At 45.1% G+C, this 25,930-nt stretch overlaps 1 protein-coding gene across 2 annotated transcripts in view; it reads left to right on the top strand.

The window, feature by feature from the left end:
- Positions 1-25,930, top strand: part of ankrd11 (ankyrin repeat domain 11) — a 97,182-nt gene that overhangs the window by 22,057 nt on the left and 49,195 nt on the right. For both annotated transcript variants that reach the window (XM_084541400.1, XM_084541399.1), the window contains exon 2: positions 5,493-5,572. The gene's annotated coding sequence lies outside the window, so the exon portion shown is untranslated. The remainder of the gene's footprint in view (positions 1-5,492; positions 5,573-25,930) is intronic.

Here is a 25,930-nt window from a genome sequence, read left to right as displayed (position 1 = left end):
AGTTTAGCTTTTCATCTGGCTCTGATCTGTTCACCGATAGGACGGCCAGACGCAGGACTGACTGGAGAGGTACTTCAGTAGCCCTGAAGGCGTGCTGGGGTGTTTCTGTTCTATGGTTTAGTCTTTCCATACGAACACAGTAGATAATGTCCAAGTGTGTGGAAAGAGAAAGTCTTTTGTAGTTAGACGCCAAGTGACAAAGAAGCAGGACCTAAGATGCCCTGAAGTAGGGCTGCAGCTATCGATTCTAGGGCTGAAACGATTCGTCGAGTTACTCGATTAACTCGATTACAAAAAAATGCTCGAGGCAAAAACTCTGCCTCGAAGCCTCGTTAAATTCCTATGACGCGCACTATACGCGCAGGGATCTGAGTTTTCCACACGGACCGTTGTTTTGGAAGCACGGAAGCATTTATGCGAGGCACACCACTACGTCTGGTTTTTGAGCTCGTTTCTGTCCCTTTTTTTATTAAATACCGGTCCATTTTGTGTTTTACGCTAGCGGAGTTTTCGTCGCCTGCCTGCAAACGTGCGCTGCGGTCAAGTTTTGTAAACAATGCCACATGGCCGCTTTCATTCGCGCTTTCCGTGATTCAGCTGCGTGAAATGTATTATAACTTATGAATGTAATGATCACAAACTTTAGACATTTTCTGCCGTTTATGGGCATCTTTACTCTCCGCCATCGTGCCAAATAAATTCAAAATATATCACGCGCTACTGGTGTGCCTCGCATAAATGCTTCCGTGCTTCCAAAACAACGGTCCGTGTGGAAAACTCAGATCCCTGCGCGTATAGTGCGCGTCATAGGAATTTAACGAGGCTTCGAGGCAGAGTTTTTGCCTCGAGCATTTTTTTGTAATCGAGTTAATCGAGTAACTCGACGAATCGTTTCAGCCCTAGAATCGATAGCTGCAGCCCTACCCTGAAGCCACCGTTAGAGTTCCTGTGTCCTTCAGGCATTTTGCCCCCCACGATCTGATACCGATCTTTTAATATTCAGTATCGGCTGATCTGAGTCCAGATCCGATCTCAAATAAACGAAATGTTCTTTCCTGGAGATTCATAAAGGCTTTTCTTATCATCCGTATATTCTCCCAGATCACATATGCATCTTGTGACTGTATTAGCTCCACTATATAGGGCTGTAAGTTATTGTAGCATGGAGACGGTAGCTCCTACCTTGGCTCCAGAAAGCCTGTGTTCTCTGCTACAGACATGGGCTGCTCTAACTCCGTAACCCCCTCTGGAATATTTTCTCCTCGACACTGGCTCCAGGAAACTTTTCTCTTCCTTTAAGCGCAGCGTTCAGTGTTTGTTGTTGCTGTTTCGGTGCAGCTTTTACCTGAGCGGACTTGCCGTATTTCAGTTTTTCCTTTTTCTCTGGTGGCGAATCAAGTTACTAGGACTGAATCATGGTCTCCTACTACCGCCTCACCAAATATCCACATTGCATAATTTACAAATTGCTCTCTGACTGACTTTTTTTTACAGTAAAGTACTTCTACACAGCAGAAAATGTTTAGTCACGTGATGTTGGTTCCTCTTCTTTTACTTAGACTTTTTGGCAGCTTTGACGCTAACCTTTAAAACAGAGGAAGAAGTTTTGAAATAAAGATTGGCGTTTGGCTGAAACTCGATCCGATCATTTTAAAAATGCCTGAATCTGCCCCGATAGCAATCCCTCACTGGTCATTCAAACTGAACCAGCACTCTCTCCTTCCGATAGTTGCATTCCCCATGAAGACTTTTTCTTTCTCTACAAGCATTAAACTCCCTTTTACACCTATTTCACCACCCCCTTAATATTTACTTTTTCCTGTAATGTCTTGGGTGTCACCTCAGTTTGTCACCCTGATGCCTTGCCTGTTGGACTTTGGAGCACGCAGGGGCTCTCGTCGGGTTAAATATAAAATAGTCGGACATTTGCAGAGCTCATACAGCTGTTGCAACAATTGTGAAAGTAAAGTTCATTTAGGAATATGAGCCCTGCGTTGCCGCAACCAAACGTTTGAGTCACTCCAGTGCGAGACGCCGCCCTCTGAGCTCCAGTGAAGAGCTTTATCTTTATCTGCAGTCGTAGTCTGTCATCATCAAAGACCGCCTCTGATTCTTGTTGAAGGTCATCGTTAAAACTCGGGGCTTGGCCTCGGCGGCTCTCTCGCATGCAGCGGTGTTTTGAAGAGGGCTGCCGCTTTGACGACTCGCGTGATCTCACTCGGCACGCCAGGGGCTCACGATCAGTTCCGCTCCTCATCGATATATGGAAATACACGCAATGATGTGACGAACTCAGTGCAGGAGAATGAAATATGCAGGCATGCTGTCATGGTGATGCAGAACTAGACATTTGTTGCGGTTATGTTAGATAAAACTGAATGTTTGGTCTCTGCATACTTTGGTAGCGGTGCTTAAACAACACCCACGTCAAGGCAGGGCATTTACATACATGCATACGCTCATACGTCTCCTCATACAGGATATTATTGATGTTTCGTCTAAATCCGTCCATTCAGCAGATTTTGTGTGTGTGCTGCACGTGTTATCGGCCTCTCCTTCTCTCCTGGTGAAGCTTAGTCAATGCTAATTAGCAAGGTAGAAACCGCTACTGTTTGACACTAGTAAAATATGCATGTCCAGAGGCAAACAGTGGCATTGCTTTAGTTTTAGTAACCATTACGCTCCACGGACCACATTCTTAGAATAACGTTTTTTGCTGTGCTCAGAAATGACTGAGTTGTTCGACTTTATCAGGCAGCACAAGTGCCTACGGTTGTTCCGAACGGCCAAAGATGCGATATTGTTTCGAAGAAGGGGATAACGGCGCACATTTTCATAGCGCAGGTGTACAATTACTGTGATTAGTGGGTGTAAATGTCAGATTGTCAGTTGTAAAAGATACAGAGACGTCCGAGATCGCCCCCCCCCGTCCCCTTTAATTCTGACTTTTGACTGACCTCGCAGAGAGCTGGTGCACCTGGCTCCTGCTTTGTGTTTCGACAACTACTCTCCATCGGATGTAGTTCTTGTGGGCAGAGGAATCTGTCCTGTGTGTTGTCTTTTTCTGTGTTTGTGTTTGTCGGCCACAACTCCGGTAATGTTTGGTGTCGTCAATCCAACGCAGCTGCCGAGCACCTTGTCCTCACTACAACCAAGTGCCTTGCAGTTGCTGAGGAGCTCCAGGTCTTGTCTTGATCTTGCCAGCAGTTAGTCACTGGTCTATGCTGTCAGCTGTTTAAAGAAAGACACTTGACTGCGGTAGTGCAGTTTTGCAATCAGTCGGTGGACCGTGAAAAAAAAAAAATGTCATTCCTGGTATGCTTTGTCTCGGTATTCTTGCCATTCAGGTGCAGAACAACTCTTCCACCAGCAACATGCATGTGCTGGTTTACATCAGTTTTTCTGGCTAAATGTTGCATAACAACCCCATTTATGTGTGTATTTTCATTTATATATGTTTTATTTATATTGCTTTTACGTTTTTTTTTATTTCACAAAAATCACGTTGGTTGCAAAAAGAGAAATTCTCATTCATTAGGTACTTGCAAATGTTATTTTTGCACGAAAAGAATCTTCACACATGAAAGAAAGTTAGAGACTTAACGTTTCTGGGTTCGTTTTCGGCGTTGCGCTCGGAGATGCAGTCGTGCTTTGTCAGTTTTTTGGGCCATCATCAAAGCGGATTGTCTGCGTAGCTGTATCCAAAACTCTGTTGGGAGGGTAGTGTTGTTGCTTCCTGGCTGGATTATTGCAATCCCATGCTTCCCGCTGGGAAAACCCCGCAGGTTCCACTCTGGTACAAATACAAATGCGCATCTAACCATCATCCTCCTTACCACTCAAGCCGACCGAGGGAGGTCTGGCCTTAATCCTGTCTCGCGTTCCCACCTGCCACCCTGCCTGTGCTAAAGCCGACAACTTGATGCTCCTAACTGCCGGCCCTCAGTCCCTTAAAGCCAGATACACGAAGCAAACGTGGCTTCAGATTGGGGTGGAGGGGGGCGTGTCCCATAATCGCTGGAATGACACCCCAAAACTGGGCCTCGGTTAAACATCCTCTCTTGTCCTGCTGATAAACTCTTGTCCTCGTTGTGCTGTTTAGGAGGGGGCAGGGGGGAAGGCCTATTATCGGTTCACTGGCTCGAAGATTTCACTGTATACTGTTGTGGTTTTTCAGTTCAGTAAACACAATGACACCGATATACATATACGCAGTATAAATAGAAATTACACACCATCGCAAGTGGTGATATCCTCTCGCAGGGTGATGCATGTACCAGCATGATTTTATCAGTAATTATTTAACAGAAGTAAGAATCAGTTTAAACAGTCTGCACACAGATGGGTTTACGAGATTTAGGTTTGCACAAGAAGCTAAATTATGACATTAGTAGTACGTAGCCAGTGTTTGGGTTTCAAGTAGAGAGGATTTCCGATTAGTACATCCCGAGATTTAAACTCTTCTTTTTGCAATAATTATAAATCAGTGGGCTGTAATGGTGCAGTAAAATTCAGTTTTAGTGTGAATTTAAGAATGTTTTGTAGTCATTGTGTGGGATTTAGATATATATTACATTTTTTCCAGGTATGGAATGAGACTCTTTGTCTTTATTTAATAGATTTAAATAAATTAAACGTGGGCTGAGTTGCTGACTATTGTAGAGAGTGGTGCAATGGACATTACAACTAATCTAAGCAACAGTGAAATGTTCTCATTTAGTTTCTGTAGGTTCCACCAAGTCAGATTGTCATATTTGGTGGAACCGCTTGTGTGTCTTTGCATAATTTGATAGAATAAATGCATTCTTTCCTATTTTGAAATTCCTTATCCTTAAAATATAAGCATATTTGTGATGGGTTTAGGAAGCTTTTACGAATAAGTATAACGTTCTGCATATTGGAGCATAGGGAAATGGCCCAAAGAATTTTTGATTTGTTGCAGCGACATGTTGCAGACATGATTTATCAGTTTATCTATATTTGCTTGGTCGCCTGTGGCTATTCTGTGACCACAGCCGGGCGCCCTACATGCCTGTTGATTCGGTCACAAAAATCCCCGAAGCAAGGGAATGTTTAGTCAGAAATAAACTCATAATTGTTTGTTATCTTTCTAAACCTATATCCTGGGCGGGGAGGTGGAGGTGGAGGTGGAGGCTCAGGGCACACGGTGCACACAGCAGCAAGGTTTGTGATTCGTCATAACCACATAGGTTCAAAGGCATTTTGGATTAAAACGAGACTTGGGGCTCCCAGTGTCGAACAAACGCGGGTTAAAATGCACCAGCTTGCATGTCTGTGTCGCCCTACGACGTTTTTTTTTTTCCCCGTAGGCCTTTCTCAGTTGCGCCGGAGACCTGCGGGAGAACCGATCCTGGGAAGCGAAACATGACCCTCTGCATGCACCCTAATACCAATTCATGGCGAGGAATGTGAAACTGCTTGTGCTGTGCTGGTAATTAACGCTCGGTTTTTGTTTTCATGTTGTTTTTCAGGATTCGGTGGACTCTGCAGCAGCAGGTGTTTTTCTAGTTGGATTTTAGCCCACTGACATTCTCCCACAGCCATGGAATCGGTATGTTGGCAAATAATATATCATTTGAAAGTATAACCGTCGAGCTGACACTGGTTTGTTGTGCTTTGTGTCTGTCTGTGTGTGTGTGTGTGTGGGCATTCAGTGAAAACATAGCATCTTGAGTACTGGAAAAGACTGGAGGGGAATGTGATACTTGTGGCTACGGTAGTGTCAACCATGTTTGAATATTCTTAAGGTTGGTAAATTACACCGTTATATTAACAAAGCAGACGAGGAGCATATTATCCAAGCAGACAGGGTGATGTTTTTTAACAAAGGAGGTCTGTGGGTTAGTGAGTGTACCTGTATGCATATGTGCTTTCAAGTATCAGGTTCTAACCTTTATTGTGAGGCATGCGAGAGTGTGAGTGTGTGTGTGTGTGTGTGTGTGTGTGTGTGTGTGCAGGAGATGCTTGTACCAACAGGCAGGCTGAAAGCGCAGCAGCATTGAGCTCTCGCCGCTGGAATGCATGTATTAAGAACGGGGCTTAGTGCATGCCTAACCTCTGCTTTCCTGTCCCTTTGTCAGAAGCTGTGTGTGTGTGTGTCTGTGTTAGAGACTATAAAAAGTAGGTCACAGCTTCTGTAGTGCAGAACTAGCATGTGTCCAACAAAAGCCCTCCATTACCCTCTGTCTCGCTCGCTCGCTCGCTCACACATGCATCACACACACACGCGCGCACAAGTACTAAATCTTCCCGTCGGTTAACGTGCAGCTGAAAGTCGCGGCCGTGTAAAAAAATTTCCCCGGTTTATGAGCGCGCGGCCGTTTTCGATTGTACGTCTTAATGTCACAGAAATTACGGTTTTACTACCTCATTAGCGAAGTTCTGCTCAGATCAGACGAGTTGCCGCTCCGTCCAAGCCACATCCTGATGAATGTTCACGTCTCTGCCAGCAAACGCTGCTGCCTAGTTAGGAGGGAATGAAATCAACTTGGCAACGTTGAAGCACGATTTTTTTTGCAGATGAGACGGAAATCGAGTGAATCACGGTTATACATTCATTGCAAATGCATGTCAGTCCTAAAGGGATAAGAGAAGAGCATGTTTGGTGGAGGGATGCTAAGAATTACCAACGCCTCTTTGGTCACAGTGATGTGTGATTTAAAAATATATATATATATGTGCTAGGTCACATTGAAAGAGACAGGAAGATTTCTGATGGCGGAAACAAAAAACGTTTATGCAGAAATTGTCTGCAGAGTGATCAGTGTCTGGACTGCCTGTGGCCCTGACACCCAACAGCTGCAAGATTGGCTTACCCCCCCCCCCCCCCCCCTTCTGCACAAATTCATCTCTCACCCTCTTACTCTTCTCACATCCGCCTCTCTCATGTCTGTGCCTGTGGCTGTGCACCAGCAAGAGCGGCTTCTGTTTACCTCTCCGAGCTGCCTATATCTGCTTACTGTCAGTGGAAACCAAGGAAACTGATCACAAAGCTTATTATGGTGCCAGGAGTGGAATACATGCTGTGTGCGCCTGTGGGAGCTGGGCACACACAAACACACACACTAACACACACACACAAACCCTTTGCCACTCTCCTCCTCCCTCCTTCGCCTCATGTGATGCCAGTCACATGGTTTCCAGGCAAGCAGCTCAGTAAATCAGAATCAGACTTTTATTTTTAACCGCTTTAAATCCTCCACCTGGTCTCTGTGGTTAGCAGAACTCACCGAGGTTCCTGGTGATTACTTGTCCCTTTTTCCTGTCTTTGTTGTTTCTCTATAACTAATAAATGTGATTCAGCCTCACGGAGCACCCCGGCATGTCTAAATGCTCCCTCCCTACCTGGGTATGTGGAGCCTCTGTAATGTGCTAAAGCTGCAGACTTGACTTTACAGCTCCGTTTTCCTCATGCATTCTTCTGGGCTCTGCTTTTAGAGTTGTGTGAACCCAGTCTGTTGAGCAGAATCCGTTACATAATAATCACCAGATCTTTATAATACGACTGAAGGAAGAAGTCTTGCACCGCCCCCCACCCCACCCGACCCCACCCCACCCCAGAGCCTTTACGTCGTCTGCTTGATTAAATATTATCAATACAGCGTGCAAGCCAGTAAGTAGTAAGCCTCGTGTGTACGTTTTCAGTGTGTGTCATTATCACATGTCGCAGACAGGCTGTTTCTGTGAAAGTGGTGTCTCCTCTGTGTGCTGTAGTCAGCCATCAGCAGTGCTGATATCATTCTGACTGTTATCTTTCAGCAGAGGAGCAGAGATGGGAGTTGTGTGTGTGTGTGTGTGTGTGTGTGTGTGTTCGATTTTGTCCAGATGAAAGGCTAAAAAATCTTGTAATCACACCTCCTCCACTGGTTCCCTCAGAGCTCCCCCCCCGCCCCTCTATCTCCTCCTCTTTCTCCAAAGCAGGGCTTGTTCCTCAGTGGGGATTAGTGTGAGCGGCGGCTCTGAACAGGGAAGTGGGCCCTGCCAGTCACGTTACATAACTCGCCCCCGCTACTGCGGCTCGGGCCTGGCCCGGCTGGAGAGACGACCATAGAGGCTTTGTTTTCCCAGCCTTCCCCTTTTTCCCCCCCTCTCCCTCCTCTATGCCACTCCTCCTCCCTCTCTCCTCCCCCCCCTCTTCGAGGCAGACTGCATACTGATGCCGTATAGAAGGAGTCTGTTTGCAGGGAACAGGCGAGGCACTGTGGCGTGGAGTGTGGAGAAATACGCTAATAGCAAGCTGAATGGCAGAGAGCTCACATCCCAGGCGGAGGAATTTGAGGTCTGATTTAGGTCGCGCAGTTTCAGGGAGATGGGAATGCAGCGCTCTGCTTTTACTGCCCGCCTCGGGGTGGGTTCCACATCAGTATGCCCGGTGATCGCGTAAGGTTAGAGTTTGACAACGCACACTCCCTTCCCCACCTCACCTGGCGGATTGCCACCGTTAGTTGGGTGGGAGTGGGAGGCCGGCGTGCTCTCTGTCACGGAGGTTCAAACCAGTTAGCACTATGAGTGAGTAGAAGTAAATCGTAGGTGTGAGAGTGAAAGGGATATAAAAAAAGCATAGCGTGCAGACAGATTTATATTTTTGAAGCGTTGAGTTCTAGGCTCAACCCTCTTTTATTACTGCAGCTCTCTCCCTCTGTGGAGTTGGAATGATGAAGAGGAAGAGTTACTTGGAACCAGAAGATGTTCCCAATTTACCACACTCAACTAAAAAATGTGCACGAGACGCAGTTTCTTGCACCGATTTAACTTTGTATGATTTTAGTAGCATGCACATAGCAGCAACAGTTCATATTTGCACATTAAGTTGGGGATATCTGTTGTGTTTATTGTTCTTTAGGGTTTTAGTAATCCATATTTGGAAGGAAAACTTACCCATTGGCACATTTACGTTAAGAAATTATTGTAATTATTTTATTATTAATGCATTATTATTATTTTTCTCTTAAAAACACGTCTTTAAACAAATATAAATAAAAAAAAATCGCTGTAAACCTGCACATTCACGTGCTTTCTCTGCTTTCATCAACGTTTTCTTTTTGTCCTCTCTCTCTTGCTGGGAGGTCACGGTTGTTTCCCAGGCACCGTTTTTTCCACCAGCCCTAAGTACATGTTAATGCACGCACGCACAAGCAGGATCCGTACCTGATGGTTAGACTGATTTGGGCTCACGGCTGCTTTATAGTGTTGGTGGTCTATGAGTCGCCGTGTATTTTGCCGTCGTCTCGGTTCTATCATCAGCTGGAACCCTGTATTTTAAAGGAAGCTTCACGTGTCGCCGTGTCCTTGGTGAATCATATCTGCTTCCTCCTCTTCTTTATCTATAATTCAACGTTTGTATATGTGCCGCCGCGGCTCCTTCTTATTTTCTTTCTCCTTACTTTGCACGGTGGCTTCTATGTGATTATTGTACCCTTCATTTACTGTCACAATAATCTTGTCATGGCTATTTTTTGGTTATTTGTAATTTATTATAAAACATGGTTAGGATAATTTAGTTATAATCAATATGGTGCTATTTTTCTGGGTAGAAAATCAGAATATCGCTAAAAAAAAATAGATCACTTTTGATAAGAGCTTCATCCAAATGCCTGCCAGCTCGTATGTAAAAACGGAGACAGTCGAGGGCTGTCGTCTCTGCTTTGCATTTGTATTCTGTTTTGGCTTCGTCTCTGCATTTGGAGACGGGCTTCGGCGCGCTTTCAGTGCGTCAGTCATGAGCCAAGTTCCCATCAAAAGAGTAGCTGCTACACCAAAGACTGTGTTTAGATGTGACGGCTAATTTTAGAGCTGCTAGGCTGTTGTCCAAGGTGGGGGAGGATAAGATAACATTGAAGTCGCCCTCCCTCCTTGCACGGTTTGGTTTTGTTTGTGTCCGTCCAGGAGCCCCTCATCCGGCACCCCCACCCCCCGCCCCCCCGTGGATGTCACGCACGTATAATGAGGTTAGGTGTTGTTGACAGTGTGTACAAATACAAATTTTATTCATGGGTTCAGCGTTCAGGCAATGGCACGCACTTTTGCAGAGCTGTCAACATGCACGATACGGCGTAACATTATAACCACCTTCCTAATATTGTGCAGGCCTCCAAAGCAGTTGTGACTCATCAGAGAATGGACGTGGGCCTTCTGAGGGTGTCCTGTGGTGTCTGGCAACATGATGTTGTTAGTGGGGGTGTTTGGGTTCATGGATTGAGGGGAGGGGCCTCTGTGGATCATCCCACAGATACGTGATCTAGTGAATTTGGAGGCCAGGTCAACACCTTGTGCTGTTCTTCATGTTTGTTGTGTGTTTACCTGTGTCTCAGCAAGTGGGGGTGTCTGGTCTGGTCTAGGTGGGTGCTACATGTCACATCCACTCGAATGAATGCCAGGTCCAAAGGTTTCCCTGCAGAACACTGAATTGTAACAAGATGGTCAATGTTATTTACGTTTTCTGTCAGTGGTTTTAATGTTATGGCTGGGTCGGTGTAGTATACTAGTATATAACTTAAATGAAATTTAACAGAGTGGAAATTTATAGTTTCAGTGGTATATTTAATATACATATAAAAAGGGTCATATAACATGTTTGTGTCGTTATCTCATCCCGTACTGTGTCAGAGTGCTGTGTTAGTCAATAGGTCTCCTTTTTCTAGGAAGACCGTCAAAGCCAAGCAGCAAAGGACTGTTTAATGTTGAGTGAGTACAGAGAGAGAAGCTAAGAACCCTACTCTACAGTTTCCAGCCATAATGGCAGCAATAATGGATTTTTTTCCTGATTTGTTTAGCGCAGAAAGGCATCTGGTTTCAGGAAGATTGTCGCTGAATGGGTGTGGATATGTTATTTATCCTTTTAATTATTTATTTTTATCCCGCCAGTGATTTGAATTCCGTCAATCTGAGGACGTCGTGACACGCAGACGCACATAAAACAAAACCTATGCCACAGCGGGCTGCACGCATGTGGCGAAGCTGTCCCTGTCTGGCCCCACTCTCCCGTCCCTCTCCCAGCCACAGAGCAATGACCTTGGTTTCAAGTAGCTATGCTCTGTTAGAAAGCCAACACCTCTCTGGGGATGGGCTGACCTTGTTGTCTGACACACTGTAAGTCTGCACGCCCCTCTCTGTCTCTCCCTCTCCCGCTCCCTCGTCTCTCGCTCAGACACACCTCGACGTCGGCGGCCTAAACAAGTCCTCCTGTGTTAACTTCACCGTTGCGAATGCGGCACGGTGTGCCTTGTGGAAGCGAGGCCTCTTTTGTGCGGCTTAAACACAAAGGCGGAAAAGCTGTGAGGGTTCAGCAGGTATGGGCCTCTCCCCAACCAGGTGTTCCTTGATCAGACAGCCTGTCTTCTCAGCGACAACATGCTCTTTTTATGAGGGCGTGTGCACCGTGCACACTGATGTCCCCTCCCTTTATGCCCCTGCCTTTGATTCTCTGCAGCTGTCCGGCTGTGCACACTGGATGAGCCCAGGCATGTATATTCATTTCAGTGAAGGCCCCCAAATGGAGTAGCCTTTCATAGCAGGTATTTTTTCTTGCTTCTGGCTTTATTTTGAATGTTTCAGAGCTGTAGGTATACAGCAGAACCCTGCAGTACAGTAGAAGCTTTCGCTCTGGTATGATTGCAGGAAGTACGTTGTGGTGAGAAGGCTCATACAAAAGTATGGCAATCTCAGTGTGATTATAATCACAGAGAAAGTTATTGCAACTGTCATGTAAACAGTGCTTTCAGGTTGCTGTCATTTAAGCTTATCACCAGACTTAGCTCACATTAATTAGGAAAGCCCGACTGTTCCAGTTTACCACTTCCTTCCTGCAACTTCTAACTTGAAGGTGTGGCAAAACAAATAAATGATCACTCTGTCTGCTCCCTCGTAGACTCCACAACTACACCGTGTTGTTTTTGCTCGCTGAAGGTTGAAAAATGTTATTGGAGACGTATCAGAAATGCTGATAAGGACTTAAGGCTTCTCAGTCAGTGCCAAGGACATGCACCGAAGATAACCCCTCGCAATTTCACGTCTTGGATTAACATCTAGACTTGCGGCTGAGTTGTTGAGCTTTTCGAAATGCTATAGTTGACTAGCTTGACCTGAAAGATGATGTTACCGCCTGTACTTTCGTGTGGGATGTTTGTTTGTTTGCCTGCTTGCTTGCTAGCTTGTGCAGTTAAGCCTTTGTGAAACACAGTGCGTGTGTTTATTCTTGTAAATGTGATGTTGGCGTTAAAGCAAATGTGTTCTAGTTCCGTGTGTGCAGACGGCTTTCTCGCAGGCATTGTTGTCCTCATGACCATGACTGTGGTTGCACACAGGCAGCAGCGGGTGTTGTACTTAGACCAAAATACTTGTAAATAGTAATCCTGTCACGCATTACCTCAAGTAAACTGGTTGTTGAGTTGAGTTACAGTGGAATATATATGGACGCTACAATAAAAGCAAAACTTTTATTTTATTAAATTGTTTTTCTGTCAAAATAAATATATGTTTGTTCTCATTGATGGTTTTGTATGAATTTTATTGACCGGGGTCTTTGGCCCAGGCCATGAATATTTAGTTGGGTTCCATCTGGAAAACCTTTTCCTTTTTATATAACAAAACAGCACTCGAACCGGTCAGTGCTGTGGTCTTGATGTGTGCAGTCCAGTTGTGTCTACGTGTTTATGCTTTGCGTCAGGCTGCAGGCTGTGTAAAAGCTGGGCCGGGGCCAGCAGCCTGCCAGGAGGACAGACGAGGAAGCAGATGGATCTGTTTGGACTTAACCCTTCCCACGCCACTGCATCCTCCAGTGCTTCTTCTTCTTCCAGACCTGCATCCCTCGCCGCAAGAGGAAGGAAAGGAGGCTGGTTGTGTGTTTGTGTAGTTTAGGGGGATGGGACGTGCGCTAATGCTAGAGGTACTGCTACTACATCCCTCCATGTTAAAATCCATGGGACCTCTGCTGTCTCACCCCACTCTCTTTTCCCCCCTCTGGTGCACTCTGCTGTGCGCTCTCCCTCAGCCAAAAGAGCACTTTGCTTTTTTGTTGTGGGGAACGTATGCCTTTTTCTAGGATATAGAGTTGTCATGACTTATGAGATCCACTCACTGTTTGCTGACTGTTTTAGCACCCAGCCAGCTTCCCGTGCTCTTGCTCTGGCTGTCTTTCAGTTTTAAAGGGCTAATCTGCAAATATAGCTGTTAATTCCATGGTAATTGTTTTTCATTTTGCCATATATTCATCAGTATTTACTAGGGACATATCGTACGGTATCAGGGCAGATCCGGGCATTTTTAAAATGATCGGATCAGTTTGTTCTCATTGTTGGTTCTGTATGAATGCTGTGAACCGTGTCTGTGGCCCAGGCCATGTATATTACACTTTAAGAACTGAATTGAGAACCAGATCGGCCCATTCTAAATATTAAAAAGATCAATATCGTGCTTTGGCCAAGCCGTATCTTTTTTTAATTTTTTAATTTTTTTATTTTAGGTCTGCCCTAAACCAAAATCACGTCTCTTGTAGCGCCACAACATCTCCTTCTACTTCACTGGCTAGCGTCAAAGTGAAAAATATTCCAGAGAGGGTCACAGAGTTCATGGTGTTGGATGACGAGCCCGTTTCTGTAGCAGAGAACAGAGGTTTTCTGGAGCCGCGGTAGCTGCCCTCTACCCTCCACACTACATTAGCTTTTGGTGCATGAGTTATCTAGAAGAACAAATAAGATAAGAAAAGCCTTTTTGAATCTCCTGGGAAGGAAATGTTGTTTATTTAAGGTCAGATCGCCGGGCTGAAAAACTTAATCAGGACATCCCTAATATATACAGTATACTTTTTTTTTTTTTAAAACACAAATATGTAGCAGTACTCACATACCCAGACATGGTTTGATTAGGACCTGCTGCTCAGCCAAGTGCATGGCCTGGCTAATCTCCAGAAGCATTAGCATCTGAGGATTTACAAGTGTTTCCATCAGTAGACTTTGCAACAGTCACTCCCCGTTCAGTGGTAAACATTTAGCTTTTGCCGCTGGAAAATCATGAAGTGGTCTCAGAGCCTACTCTGTAGCGTGCTACGCTGGCGTTAGCGTTTATACTGGTGCGCTGGCAGCAGTCTTTTCCTATACGTTGATGCGTGTTGAGGTTCTCGCACTTCAAACATTGGCAACCGGAGTTGGAGTTGAAGCTGATAAACGTTGAACGGCGGATAATCACTGCAACACAGATAATGGAGGAAACGTCAGAGTCGATGGTGTGTAGAAAGCAGAAATGGGAAGATTGTTCAGTGCTTCTCGGGCAATTGAGACGCACGAATGAAGAAATGCATTTTGGACCAATCGCAGTTGTTCTGTGTCGCCGCAGCGTGTAGTTGCACGTCAGTTCCGTGGTGTAGGCTACAGCGATGTGACGCGTGAACATGAATGAGGCTTAAAAGCACAGAAAAAAAACTGTGGCTGGATCTTTAAGAGACTTGGAACAGCCAAGAAGCCAAGCACCTTCAAACGGCATACTAAGTTTTCAGACTTTCTTGCAATTATTAGTCTCCTTTATCCAAATATCCAAATATGTCTGTTTCATATTTGTATTTAGGCCTCCCTAAATAATTATATCGCTCTCCGTTTTATTTTGTTTTCCCGCTCTGTGGTGTTTGAGGCACGGAACCACATGAAAAGCCGACGTGCGTGAATGCACTCTGTTTGAGAGTCACAGGTTTGGTGGAGGAATTCAGGGCTCCTGGTTTAATGGGCAAATCAATGGCTGCTGAGTAAAGTTTCTGGAAGACACCCTCCCTCTCTCTCTCTCTCCCTGCTCTCTCTCTGCTAACCAGCGGACTGTAAATAGAAAACCCCCGAGGGAAGATCAATACCAAGTCTGCCTTTTCTTGAGGTGGGAAGCTCATTGTGTGAAAGAGATGCATTTTTATAGACAAACGTGTTCGTATTGTAAAAACGTGCCTTTTGTGTTTTTTAGCCTACCGAGCTATTTTTGGTTTTTGAGGAAAAAACATATACAATTTTTTTTTATCCTTACTCCTCCATGATATACTGGCGGCTCTTCTTCTCTAGAGAGCAGATGTGGGCTTGTGAAATGATGTAATATATTGCTATATGATAACAATAGCTTTCCCTCCAAATACCCTTCCATTACCACCGCTGCAACCAACACCCCACCCACTGCACCCCCCTTTCCCTTTTGTCGGTTACGAGTGGAAGCTGAATGTGGCGTTGGGGGGTGGGTGGGTGGGTGGGTCGACTTGGTGGCTGGACGGACATCTGTGGTCCTCTCCAGCCCTCTCTTGGCTTCACCGCCTCTGCCTCATTGTTCCCGGAGATGTAGATAACCATAACAGAAGGAGAGCAGAGGAGCACCCACAGTCGAGCAGAGGAAGGGGGCAAAGAGGGAGGAGCGTTGAGGGGCAACCTTTGTTTGGAAGTATCCAGTCAGTGGTGTGGGTGTTTTATGGGGTAGTGGGCGGGGGTGAGACGACAGGGTTTTCACGGAGCTGTGACCTCCGCTCTGAAGGACTTATTCAAGATTTTTGTTAGTTAAGTTCACCCTCCTCTGATTTCTATTCCTTATCACGCTCCCCTGACACCAGCCGACACCCCCCCCTCCCCCCCGAGGAAAGGGCCGCGCTCTTGTGTGTTCGCAGAGAGTTCATCACGCTCAGGCGTCTTGTTTTGGAGGTCGCATCAGAGCCGGCCTGTTTTGTGACCTTTCTGGCCAGAACTTAAAGGCATTGTGTTGACGGGCCTGCAAGCCTCGCGCCCTCACCTAACCTCCCGCTTGATAGAGAATCGAACCACGATCCTATACAAGTACTAACCTAAATAAACTGAGAGGAACGGCAAAGCAAGCTAGTAAGTCATTGCGGTTGTCCGACAAACACCGTCATGGGGTCATTAAGACCATTGCAGGTATGAATGTTGCTCTGCAAAAATGATAAGGTGTCCGTTTAATACTTTTTCTTAGAGATGTCCCGATCGGTATCAGTGTTTCCCATACAGTGTTAATGCTAAGGCGGCCTGCCATGGTCTCAAAACGAATCGGAAATATTTTTGCACGTCTCAAACAACGTTGTGCTTGCGTTGTTTTTCCTATTGCTCCACACACACCGGTTGCTCACCTGATCTGAACTCAGTTTAAGCTGACGGAGAAAACGACACGACAACTCCTGTAGCACGTGAAGCTATTTGTGTTGTTCACAAATCCTGACTTTTAGACCATGGTGATTTACAGTTATTTAAAGAGAGATGGTCAAAACCTGAAGGAAAGGACTCCAGACGTAACGGGAACTAGCTTAACATTATAAGAGCTAGCTAGTCAACAGTTTACTATAAATTCGATTTAATCGCAGATACTTGATCTCACATACATCTGCCTACAGAATGCCACGTCTCAAAAGCATTTTGTTTAGTATCCCTGTGTGAACTGCGCGGGCTGCTGCTATGTGTCGCTCAATCTAATATTTGTGTTATTACCTTAATTTAAAGACGAACTGATTTAAAAAAATAAAAAAAACGCATGATCTTACCCTCAGCCAAGCCAGATCTTTTGTAGTTATTTATTTTAGGTCTGCCATAAACTACAACCACGTTCCCGTAGCATCAAAACACCTTCTTCCTCTTCGTTGGCTCGCGTCAACGCAGGCAAAAGTCGTAGAAAAAGAGGCAATAAAATCACGTGACTTGTTTGTTGTGCGGATGTACTTTACTATGGACTTTAGTCAGTCAGCAGTTTAGATAAGAGAGATAAGAAGAGCCTTTATGAATTTCCAGTGAAGGATATTTTGTTTATTTAATATCGGATCTCCCAGAAAACATTGGTATCGGATTGTGTGGGAAAAAAAAAACTTGATCGGGACGTCTCTACTTTTTCAAAAGTTGCTTATTGTCATGTGAGGTCGAGTAACAGTTTAACATTTACAGCTGTCTAAAGGTTTAGTCGTACTTTAGATGTTGTTGTCTCTTTCACAAATGTCTTTATTCCAAACCCTGTGTGTTAAAAATACCTGATGATTCATCACAGTTCAGCGCATTAGTCACCTTTCTCTGCGTGGCGCATCAGTGACCAGTGGATGACCTTCTAGTAGTCTTAGACTTAACAACCAGGCGTGTGTTTATGTGGTGGTGTTGCGGGATTATGACGGAGGTTGAGGTAGTTTCCACCGCGGCGATGCCAGCCAGCATCCTACGGCGTCTTGTGTCGGCCGGTGTTTACCAGCTCTGCCACCCTCTGCGTGCCCTCAGAGGAAACCCGTGGTGCTTTCAGATTATGTAAAGGAGGATGTCCGTATGGTTCATAAAGCTCACATTCAGCATTTTGTACCTGACTTACTCGCGACTGACGCCATTTACTTTTTTTGCGATTTGACACCGTTTCCCGTGTTGTTATTTCTTCTGCCAGCCGAGATTGGACGGCGAGATTTAGGGAGACCGCTTCAGATGTCTCCTGACACACGTTTTTAATGTTCTGATGTGTTTGGCCGTGAGGCTGAAAGGAAAGAAACGTGGGTTGTTTCATTTAAATTCGTAGGTTTGATTTCTTTTTTTTTTTTTTCTTTTCCCGGCAGTGTCTTCCTTTTCCACTTCATTATTCAACATTTGCTCCAGTTGTGAGGGTTATATTTAGAAGTGTTGTTGGGGAAACCAACACTCGGATGTGTACCGAAGGTAGTCAGTGGCTTATTCCTCCGGTTTAAATGATTTGCAGCTCTGTGAATCTTAAAAAAAGAAAAAAAGAAAAAAGCTCTCAATGTTCTTCTCTTTTAATTTCTTTGTCGTCCGCCTACACGTTCAGCGTTCATTAAAACAACCGATTTATTTGCCCTTTAAAATAGCGCACCATTATCGCATGCTTCCATGAAATGCCATCTTCATCGTACTTTGCGTGCCCACGCAGCTGTAGTATGTTTGTGAAACTAGCAGAAAAAAAAAAATCTCTTTGAGCATGCGCGCTCAGACACTGAAGTCTCTGAGGTATTTCAGAAAAAAAACATTGGCCTGTATTGTATTGAATAAAAATATTAGCCGCTGCAGCAGTGTGGTTTTCCTATAGTTTTATTATATATATTTATTTTTAGGAGACTACAGCATTCTGATGGTTGCAGGCATGGCTGCAGCTACTCAGACAACTTTACCCTTTAACCAACACGATCAAGAATTTCTGCACAGCCTCAATAAGAGCATTGATTAAATCACAGCTTTTATGCTCCCAAAGTGGACGCAAAAAGCAAAAATGTAGATTAATGAAAGCGTCTCTATTGCATGATTAGCTTTTAAAAGAACACTTAATGCAACGGTAAGCTGGTTTCTTACTAGTGCTTCTGCGCGGCAGCGTGTTTTTCTCCTCCACACCAGAGTCGCCAGCATTTAGAGAGAGACAGAGAGAGAGAGAGAGAGAGAGATCCCTCCAGTCTGGAAATTCATTTCAAAGAAGCAGAGGCCGTGATGGATGGATGGATGGATGAGAACACGGTGTCTTAGTGCAGGTAGAAAGAAGCCGGGAAAGATCCCCTTTCATATTAAGCTATCTTTGTATGAACATGTCCTTAAGTGGTTCTATAGATATCAGCCCCGCACAGTAGATTTGATTTCAGTAACCAGATTTAAAGCTGCACAGAGCTCTCCACATCTCTCTCTCTCTCTCTTTTTTTGCATTTGTTTTATTTTTTACTTCTGCCCGAGTGTCTGGGTCTATACCGAGCACTGGTTTCAACGGCTGCTTCTTAAAAAACGATTACCGCTATAGCCCCCCGCTGCGACATGTTTGTGGTTAATTTGCTTTGTTTTCCACTCGTAACCAAATATTTCTAATAATACTGTGGATTTAAAGCAAATTTCGCTAAGCTGCAGTCTCTGCCACAGATTGGTGTTTTATTTATTTATTTATTTATTAATTTATTTATTTCATGGCCAGAAGGGAGAATGACTCACTCTCATCCGCCCTCACATTCGGAGAGCTTGTGTGTGTGTGTTTGTGTGTGTGTGTGTGTGTGTGTGTTCTTGTTAGGTGCTGGTGGCTTGTTTGTGTGATAGTGATGTGTTCAGATAAGACATCAGAGGTTTGGTTACTCTCTGTTTATTTTGTCCTGCGTCTTTATCTGTCGCTCCTGGCCGCATCACAAAGCTTGAACTTCACCTGCTGAACGTGTTAGCTTGTGTGGCATCTTTTTTTTTATTTATTTATTTTGTCAGCCTGCTGTAACCTGCATCATGTTGTGCATTCAACTGGTGTGTATTCTGGGTTAGGCCTGCAGACAAGTATATGTTTGCACAAGAAGTCCTATTGAATTGTTTGCGTTTCTGTCGTTAGCAGCTTCAGGTTTATACTAATGAGGGAGTGCGTGTAAATGTACCGACATTTACACGTTCGCGTCTGTGTGTGTCGATGATGCACGCTTCTAAAAATGGCGTTTGGCCGTCAGCGCCAGCGTTGCAGCTCGACGATGTGCCGTTTTGTTTTGACTGTGTGTCAGAGGTCTTGATTCAGTTCTACGGTGACTTTGAAGTCGTCCTTTGTGGTTTAGACTTCTGCCACGGCGACAGCGCAGACCCTAACGCCGTAGCCGACGTGCACCTCCCCCAGAAATGTAACCGTGCGCCGCGGCGACGCAGACCGCAGGAGCTGTGATTGGTCCGCTTGGTAGTAGCGTGTTTCCGCTTTAGCGTTGCCGCGATTTTCGAATTGATTGTTTTGGATTAAAAAAGATGGAACACATCGAGGAAAGGTTAACTGAGGAGGTTTGGAGGTACAGACATTTGTACGACAGGTCTTCGCAGGAAGAAGAAGAAACTAAAATTAACCCGACTAGCGAAAAAGACACAGCGTTGACTAGCGTTTGGGCTGCATGCGTAGGTTACACCGCACTACCCTAAAAGCGCCTTGAGACCACACTCGAGGCTGATGTCAAGTTGTTCAATCAGATCTTAGAGTTTATTTGTACCTGCCTTCTGTAAGTCCATTTAAACCGAATCAGAAGCCCGTTGTTATTTGGTTTGTCGCTTCTACCTCTTGTAAGCGTCTTCACCTCAAGTGGTAAATTAAGAATGCTGCTATATTTCCGTCATCCCCATCACAGTTTGCAGGCTACAGGCGCTGACTAAGCTTTTTCGCTAGTCTGTCTAGACGAAGCATGTAACGTTGCGCGGAGTGGACAGAGCATGCAGCCAGAATGAGCTTTGTCTTTGTTTTTGTTGTAAGCTGTTGTGACAGCCCTTGTAAACTTACTAAGCGTACGGGTAAGCGCATTACACATGTAGATACGTGCACAGGCGCACACTTGGCGGATGGACGTCTCTGTTTGTGTTGATACTGTTGAAATGTGAATTTGATTATTTGGAGTTATTTCATTTGCACCAGTTATTCGCCGTAACTCTCAGCTCTCTCTGTGCTCCGGGTTGAGACAGCCTGGGTTGTTATTTGCACAATATAAATAAAATTGAACATATCTCCATTAGTTTTATACCATTTAAGAAGTCCAGACTTGCCCGTTTCTGTTTTCTCCGTGGAGCAGAACCTCTCAAACGTTGCAACAGGCATATTTAATTAGGTGCGGACATTTAGATTGCTTCTGTTTGTTTAGTTTTCTTGGTTTTGTTTTGTCATAATCCAGTGGCTATAGATGCTGCGGAAACTCTCCTCTGCTGCGGCTGAACGCCAGAATTGCAACAGTAAATTATTCTGCTCATGCCTGTCACGCACGGTAAAAAAAAAGCCAAGAAGGATTTAATGCTCTCACATAAATAAACAAGCGACGTGACGGACATGGCAATGGACGGATCTGTGCCCCGTTTCCGAGAAATGATAAAGGAACAATTTAAATTTATTTATTCGTTTATTTGAACGCTGCATTTGCACCCTTGTTTTTATAATATTGGCTTATATAGGAACGTGCTCCGTTGTTTCTGGTTTGCCGTTGTGTATTTCATGAGCCAGTGGACCCTGAGCTAGCTGAAATCACGCCACATCATCAGGAACGGCAACGCTGCTGGTCACTTTGCGTATTTTCTCCCACACTGTTGAGTTCGTTGAGTTCATACAGGGCGCAGGTGTAACACAGTCCCACCACCACCTCATTGTTTCTCTTTCACACCAGTTAAGCTCCAATTTCATCATTTGAGCTGCTTTGTTTTTTTTTTTTTTCTTTCTTTCTTCTCCAGAAATGTTGGTGACCTCATGCTCACTTCACCTGTGCCCCAGTTGGCATGGTGTTGTCCAACTTTCCAGTGCTGTGGCTCACGCAGCCAAGCACTGAAGCTGCAGAGAAATGAGGTCCTGCATAGCAATGGAAAAGGAAAAATAAATAAATTAATAAATAAGCACACACCACCTGTCACAGGGGCCCATGGGAGACGGAGAGGACAATGCTATACCAGCAATGCTCTCTCTGCACGTTTCTCCCTCTGAGACTGTATCATATTTAACTCCATTGCTTAGGCAGTGTAGTTGAACAGTGCATCCTTTTTTTTTTTTTTAATAATTACTGCCATATGAATTTCGAGTCCACGTTGTTGGACACTTGAATTCTGTCTGGTTTTGCTTATAGATGGTAGTCTTTAATCTTTTAAAAGAAAAGAGATTCACAGCTTTTTCTAGCAGCTGCAGGATTTAATTTGTGTCCCTAATTCCTTTTTATTTGTAATGTGATCATTTAAGTTTCCTTTAGCATTTGGTGGAGGGTCAGTTCCCATAGAAACACACTGAAAACCTATAGACTTAGTAGGCACTGAAGCACGTAATTGTGATTCTTCAAAAATGTGAAAAATATACAGTTGACTAGTGTCGGTACATTTTGGACAGTAACCGTACAAAAGGACAGAAAACTTCTTCCAGTGTCTTAGCGCCATTCTTTTTTTCTGTGACATTCATTCACATTGTTTGTCTGTCAGCAACAAGTACAAGTCAGTACTGGCGTCTTCCGCGGAACTGGTTCATGCGCTAAGAGAACTGGCAGGCACGAATGTAGTTGCTTCAGCGATGGGTAACGGAGAAGAAGAGAACGAGACGCATGCGATGCATCAGTGGTGTTTAAATAGCAACGGTTGCGCCGACCACCCTGGAGCTTGTTGATTTGTTGATCCTTGCCCGTGCCCGTTTCTTCAGTTTCGTAAACGTGTACTTGGGTTCTGCGACGTCATTTAGCTTACCGTATTTGGTAGGAATGTCCCGATACGATCTTAAAATGTTATTCTCCTAAATGTGCACAATGCAACTGTGGTAAGTCCACTACATTGGCCTGTCAAAGCTAACATAGCGAGGAGAGGGTAGCTCGTAGTTTGGTTCTCTACTCAAGAAATGTTCCAATCATCCAAAGCCATGAATATGTTTTACCTGACTTTGTCTCGAGGAAGCTTTTCCCTTCTTTTTAAATGCAGCGTTCAGTGTTTGTTGTTGTTTCGGTGCAGCTGGCGAAGTCGTCTCCTCCTTCTGACGCTACCCAACCGCCGCTAAAACAGAGGAGGAGCAAGACGTTTTGGGACATCCTTCATTGTTGTCTGAACTGTGTTATTCCTACTGCAGGTTGCAAAGCCTACGTGATGTATTTCTTTTCTCCTTACGGCCAAAGAGAATTTGGTCTGCGCTGTGGGTCACGTTGAACGTTGAATGTGTAATATGACTCAAAATGTAGATTTAAAGTGTTCGCAATCACGTCAGCGAAATGTCTTCCACCTCCTTCTCCTGCACAGACAGGACGGATAAAGATAAAACATTGTTTCCCGGGAAACATAAAGTGGATAGCAAATGCCTGCACTGAGACCAGTTTCATAATTTGAGAAGGGGGGGGACAGCTATGTGTGTGTATATATATGTACTTCTCAGGACAGGTTTTACACCTCTGGCATGGGGACATTTGTTTCAAGAAGAAGTTAAACACTTGGTTTTTATTGTTCATGTCAGAATTGGGTATTTAGTTGTGATGGTTGCGGTTAAGGTAAAGACATAAGGATTGCATTATGCCACCAAGGGTCCTCGCAAAGATAGCAAGAGCACAGAAGTGCTTGTGTATGTAAGTGGGTGGGTGGATGGATGGAGGAGCTGGGGCTAGCGTGTCCTAATGGAGCCAGATCGGTACGTGATCGGGAAGGAGATGAGGCAGATCTGCTCCTCACCTGTCCTGTAAAGAGGGGCGATGCACACACACACACACACACACACATGCATACACAGTGTATTGAGGCAAGCCTGCCCTGAGTGCTGGTGGGATAATCTGATGAATCTCCCCAGCAGCATGTGTGCCCACCTGTTAGTACAGCCCCTAGTTCCCACTTCAATCACTACCACATTACTGAGGAGGGGAATATATATATGTGTGTGTGTGTGTCTGTGTGTGTGAAGGGTGGAATGTAAAGCCAGTTTAAAAAAAGATCCCCCGGTTTGTGTGGGGTGGTTATGGGACAATACAGCTGATTAAACCACAGAGATTTGGAGATTTGTGGTTTTTAATCGCAAACACACGTGGGCTTGTTTCGCTAGAAGCTCCCATACAGATCTACGTGTACGAGCCGTGTGGTGTTGTGTTATGAATAAAGACGTCACGTGTTCTGTAACCAAACAATCTTCCAGGGTTCTACTGCGTTAGTGTTTATGGTAATAGCTAATAGTCGTTGTAAAGACTTGTTTGTCGACTTCAGTGCTTTAAGCGTCAGGTGACAATAGCAACATGGACGCCTCATAGAAGACGGGTGAGGAGCCCAGTGGGTCGTTGCACCAAACTAGCCGCGGTTCATCAAGTGTGTGGAACGTGTCTGCAATACACACTCATCTGAAAAGGCGTCCGCTAACGTTAACAGAGGAACGGTCCAAATCTTTTGGACAGCAGTCAGTTAACAACTTCACCAAACGTCCTGTGTCCTTCATTGTCAAAATTATTAGACCTTTGGCTGCAGTACACGGTGAAAAAATCTGAGAAATACTGCATTTTTTTAACCTGAGTACACTGTCCCATCTTACAACATGCTGTTGAGTACTATTAAATGCTATTGGCGGTGCTGATTTGCTTCCTATTTTTATACAGGCTATACATAACATAGCTGTGTGTTCCGAGCATATATATTCAGGTGAAGAATATAGGTTTCATAGCTGCAAGGCATTACTTTCCACTGTGTTTTTATCAGTGACGTCATCAGAGACTCGTCGGCGTCGGCGTCGGCTTTCATCGCGTAACGGTCGACTTCAAAAAGCCAGAGCAGTCAGACCTCAGAGCCACTTACCGCCGCTTAAACCGCCACTGTTTTCTGCTCCCGAAACGGAATTTTCTGAACGCCAACCAGCAGGTCTTTCTCCTGTTGGCATGCTTTTAAACACTCCCAGCAGTTGTATAAATTAATCATCGCGGTAGCCGTGTGAGGACGGCTGACAGCTGTTGAGTGTAGAACATGGCTGCTAACCAGCTGCTTTCTCTTTGGTGTCGTCGCTGAGTGCCGGCGTTTTCTGTTTTGGGACGACTCCGGGCTCGAGAAAGGACATAATAAGTGAAATGCGACCGTATCGATTCATTTGCAGATTACTTTCAGTTGATTCGCAGACCAAACATGTATCCCCAAATGGGTTTCTTGTCCGACAGATGGTACAAAACCCCAAAATATTGAATATACTTTCAAATAAGGCAACGGAAAGCAGCTTCATTTCAATAATTTGCCAGGATATAATGTCTTATCCGGCTGTCAAATCACCGTAGTTGACGCGACGTTTAATGCTGATCCACCGAACAGTCAACTAGTCTCTGCTCTAGTGGGACTCGAGCCTGTTTTTAAAACTCTCGTGTCGTCTGCGATGCACGATAGCTGTGTGTGTGTGATTTTGCAGCAAAGGGGTTGGGTAAGACTGACGGCTGAGCAGCGATGTGGAGGGCGAAAAATAGCACCGGGTAGAAGAATTAAGAAGTGCTGAAGCTATTGAGCGAGGTGGTAAATGCTGAAGAACAAATGAGATGAAGCGAGTCTCTTTTTTTTCTTCTTCTTCTTCTTCTTCCTATTCTTTCTGTCTGGTTGTAAGCTGGGTGTCGCTTGGCAGAAGTAACCGGCGCACACACACACTCAGTGGTCTCTTGCACTTCCCCTCTACCGCTCGGTGGCTTTCACACTCTGCAGAAACGTGAGCCTGAATAAATTGTCACACGCTCACAGATTATCTTCCCAGGATGTTATTTTTTGCAGGGAGGATGTTTGAAATGCCAGTCACAGACACGCCGCACCCTCCCCCATCCCCTCGCTCTCTCTCTCTCTCTCTCTCTCTCTCCCACACTGTCTTCTACAATGTACCGTCGAGCAGCGGTGGAAGAGTGCAGTCTAGTATTGCAGAGCTCTGCAGGGCTTATTTTTTTTTTGTGTGTGTGTGTGTTTTTGAAGCGTGTGAGAGCGTGCCGGCACACATTGTGACAGTGTGGCGTAACGAGGCAACACGTGAGCCGTTCTCGCGGGGAGACTTTATGGAGAGGCTGATTTACAGCGCAGCTATTCACACCACGCCGCTTGTTCCTCAGAACCATCCCCTCTGTCTTTTCTCAATGAGCGCCTTCGTCTTTATATCCTTTCAATACCTTCTCCAGCCCCCTTTTTCTCTCCTTTTCTACCCTCATGCGCCTTCGTTGAGGGGAAACAAAAAAAATAAATAAAAGCATCCAACCTCACCACCTCCCTAGCTAACGAGGATGAGCCATTCGAGGCATAGAGAGAGAGAGAGAGGAGGAGAGGGAGGCTGAGCTCGGCCGAGGCATTGACAGAGTAGTGAGGCTCAGCAGGGGTGTGAGCAGCTAAATATAGAGCGGCTCTTTGGAGCGGTGATGATGTCACAGACCGTGGAAGCGAGGAGAGGAAAACAAGGGGAGAGGACGAGGCTACGAGGCTACGAGGCTCGGAGGCAGCGGTCGCTTCTACAGGTCCGTCGTTAGTCATGTTAGCCACAATTCACCTGAAGCCATATCCAAAAGGAGAGTAGTGTG

This window comes from Chelon labrosus (genome assembly GCF_963514085.1).
Source record: "Chelon labrosus genome assembly, chromosome: 3".
NCBI lineage: Eukaryota > Metazoa > Chordata > Actinopteri > Mugiliformes > Mugilidae > Chelon > Chelon labrosus.
The sequence above is the reverse complement of the archived record's forward strand: the minus strand, read 5'-3'. Positions and strand labels throughout refer to the sequence as shown.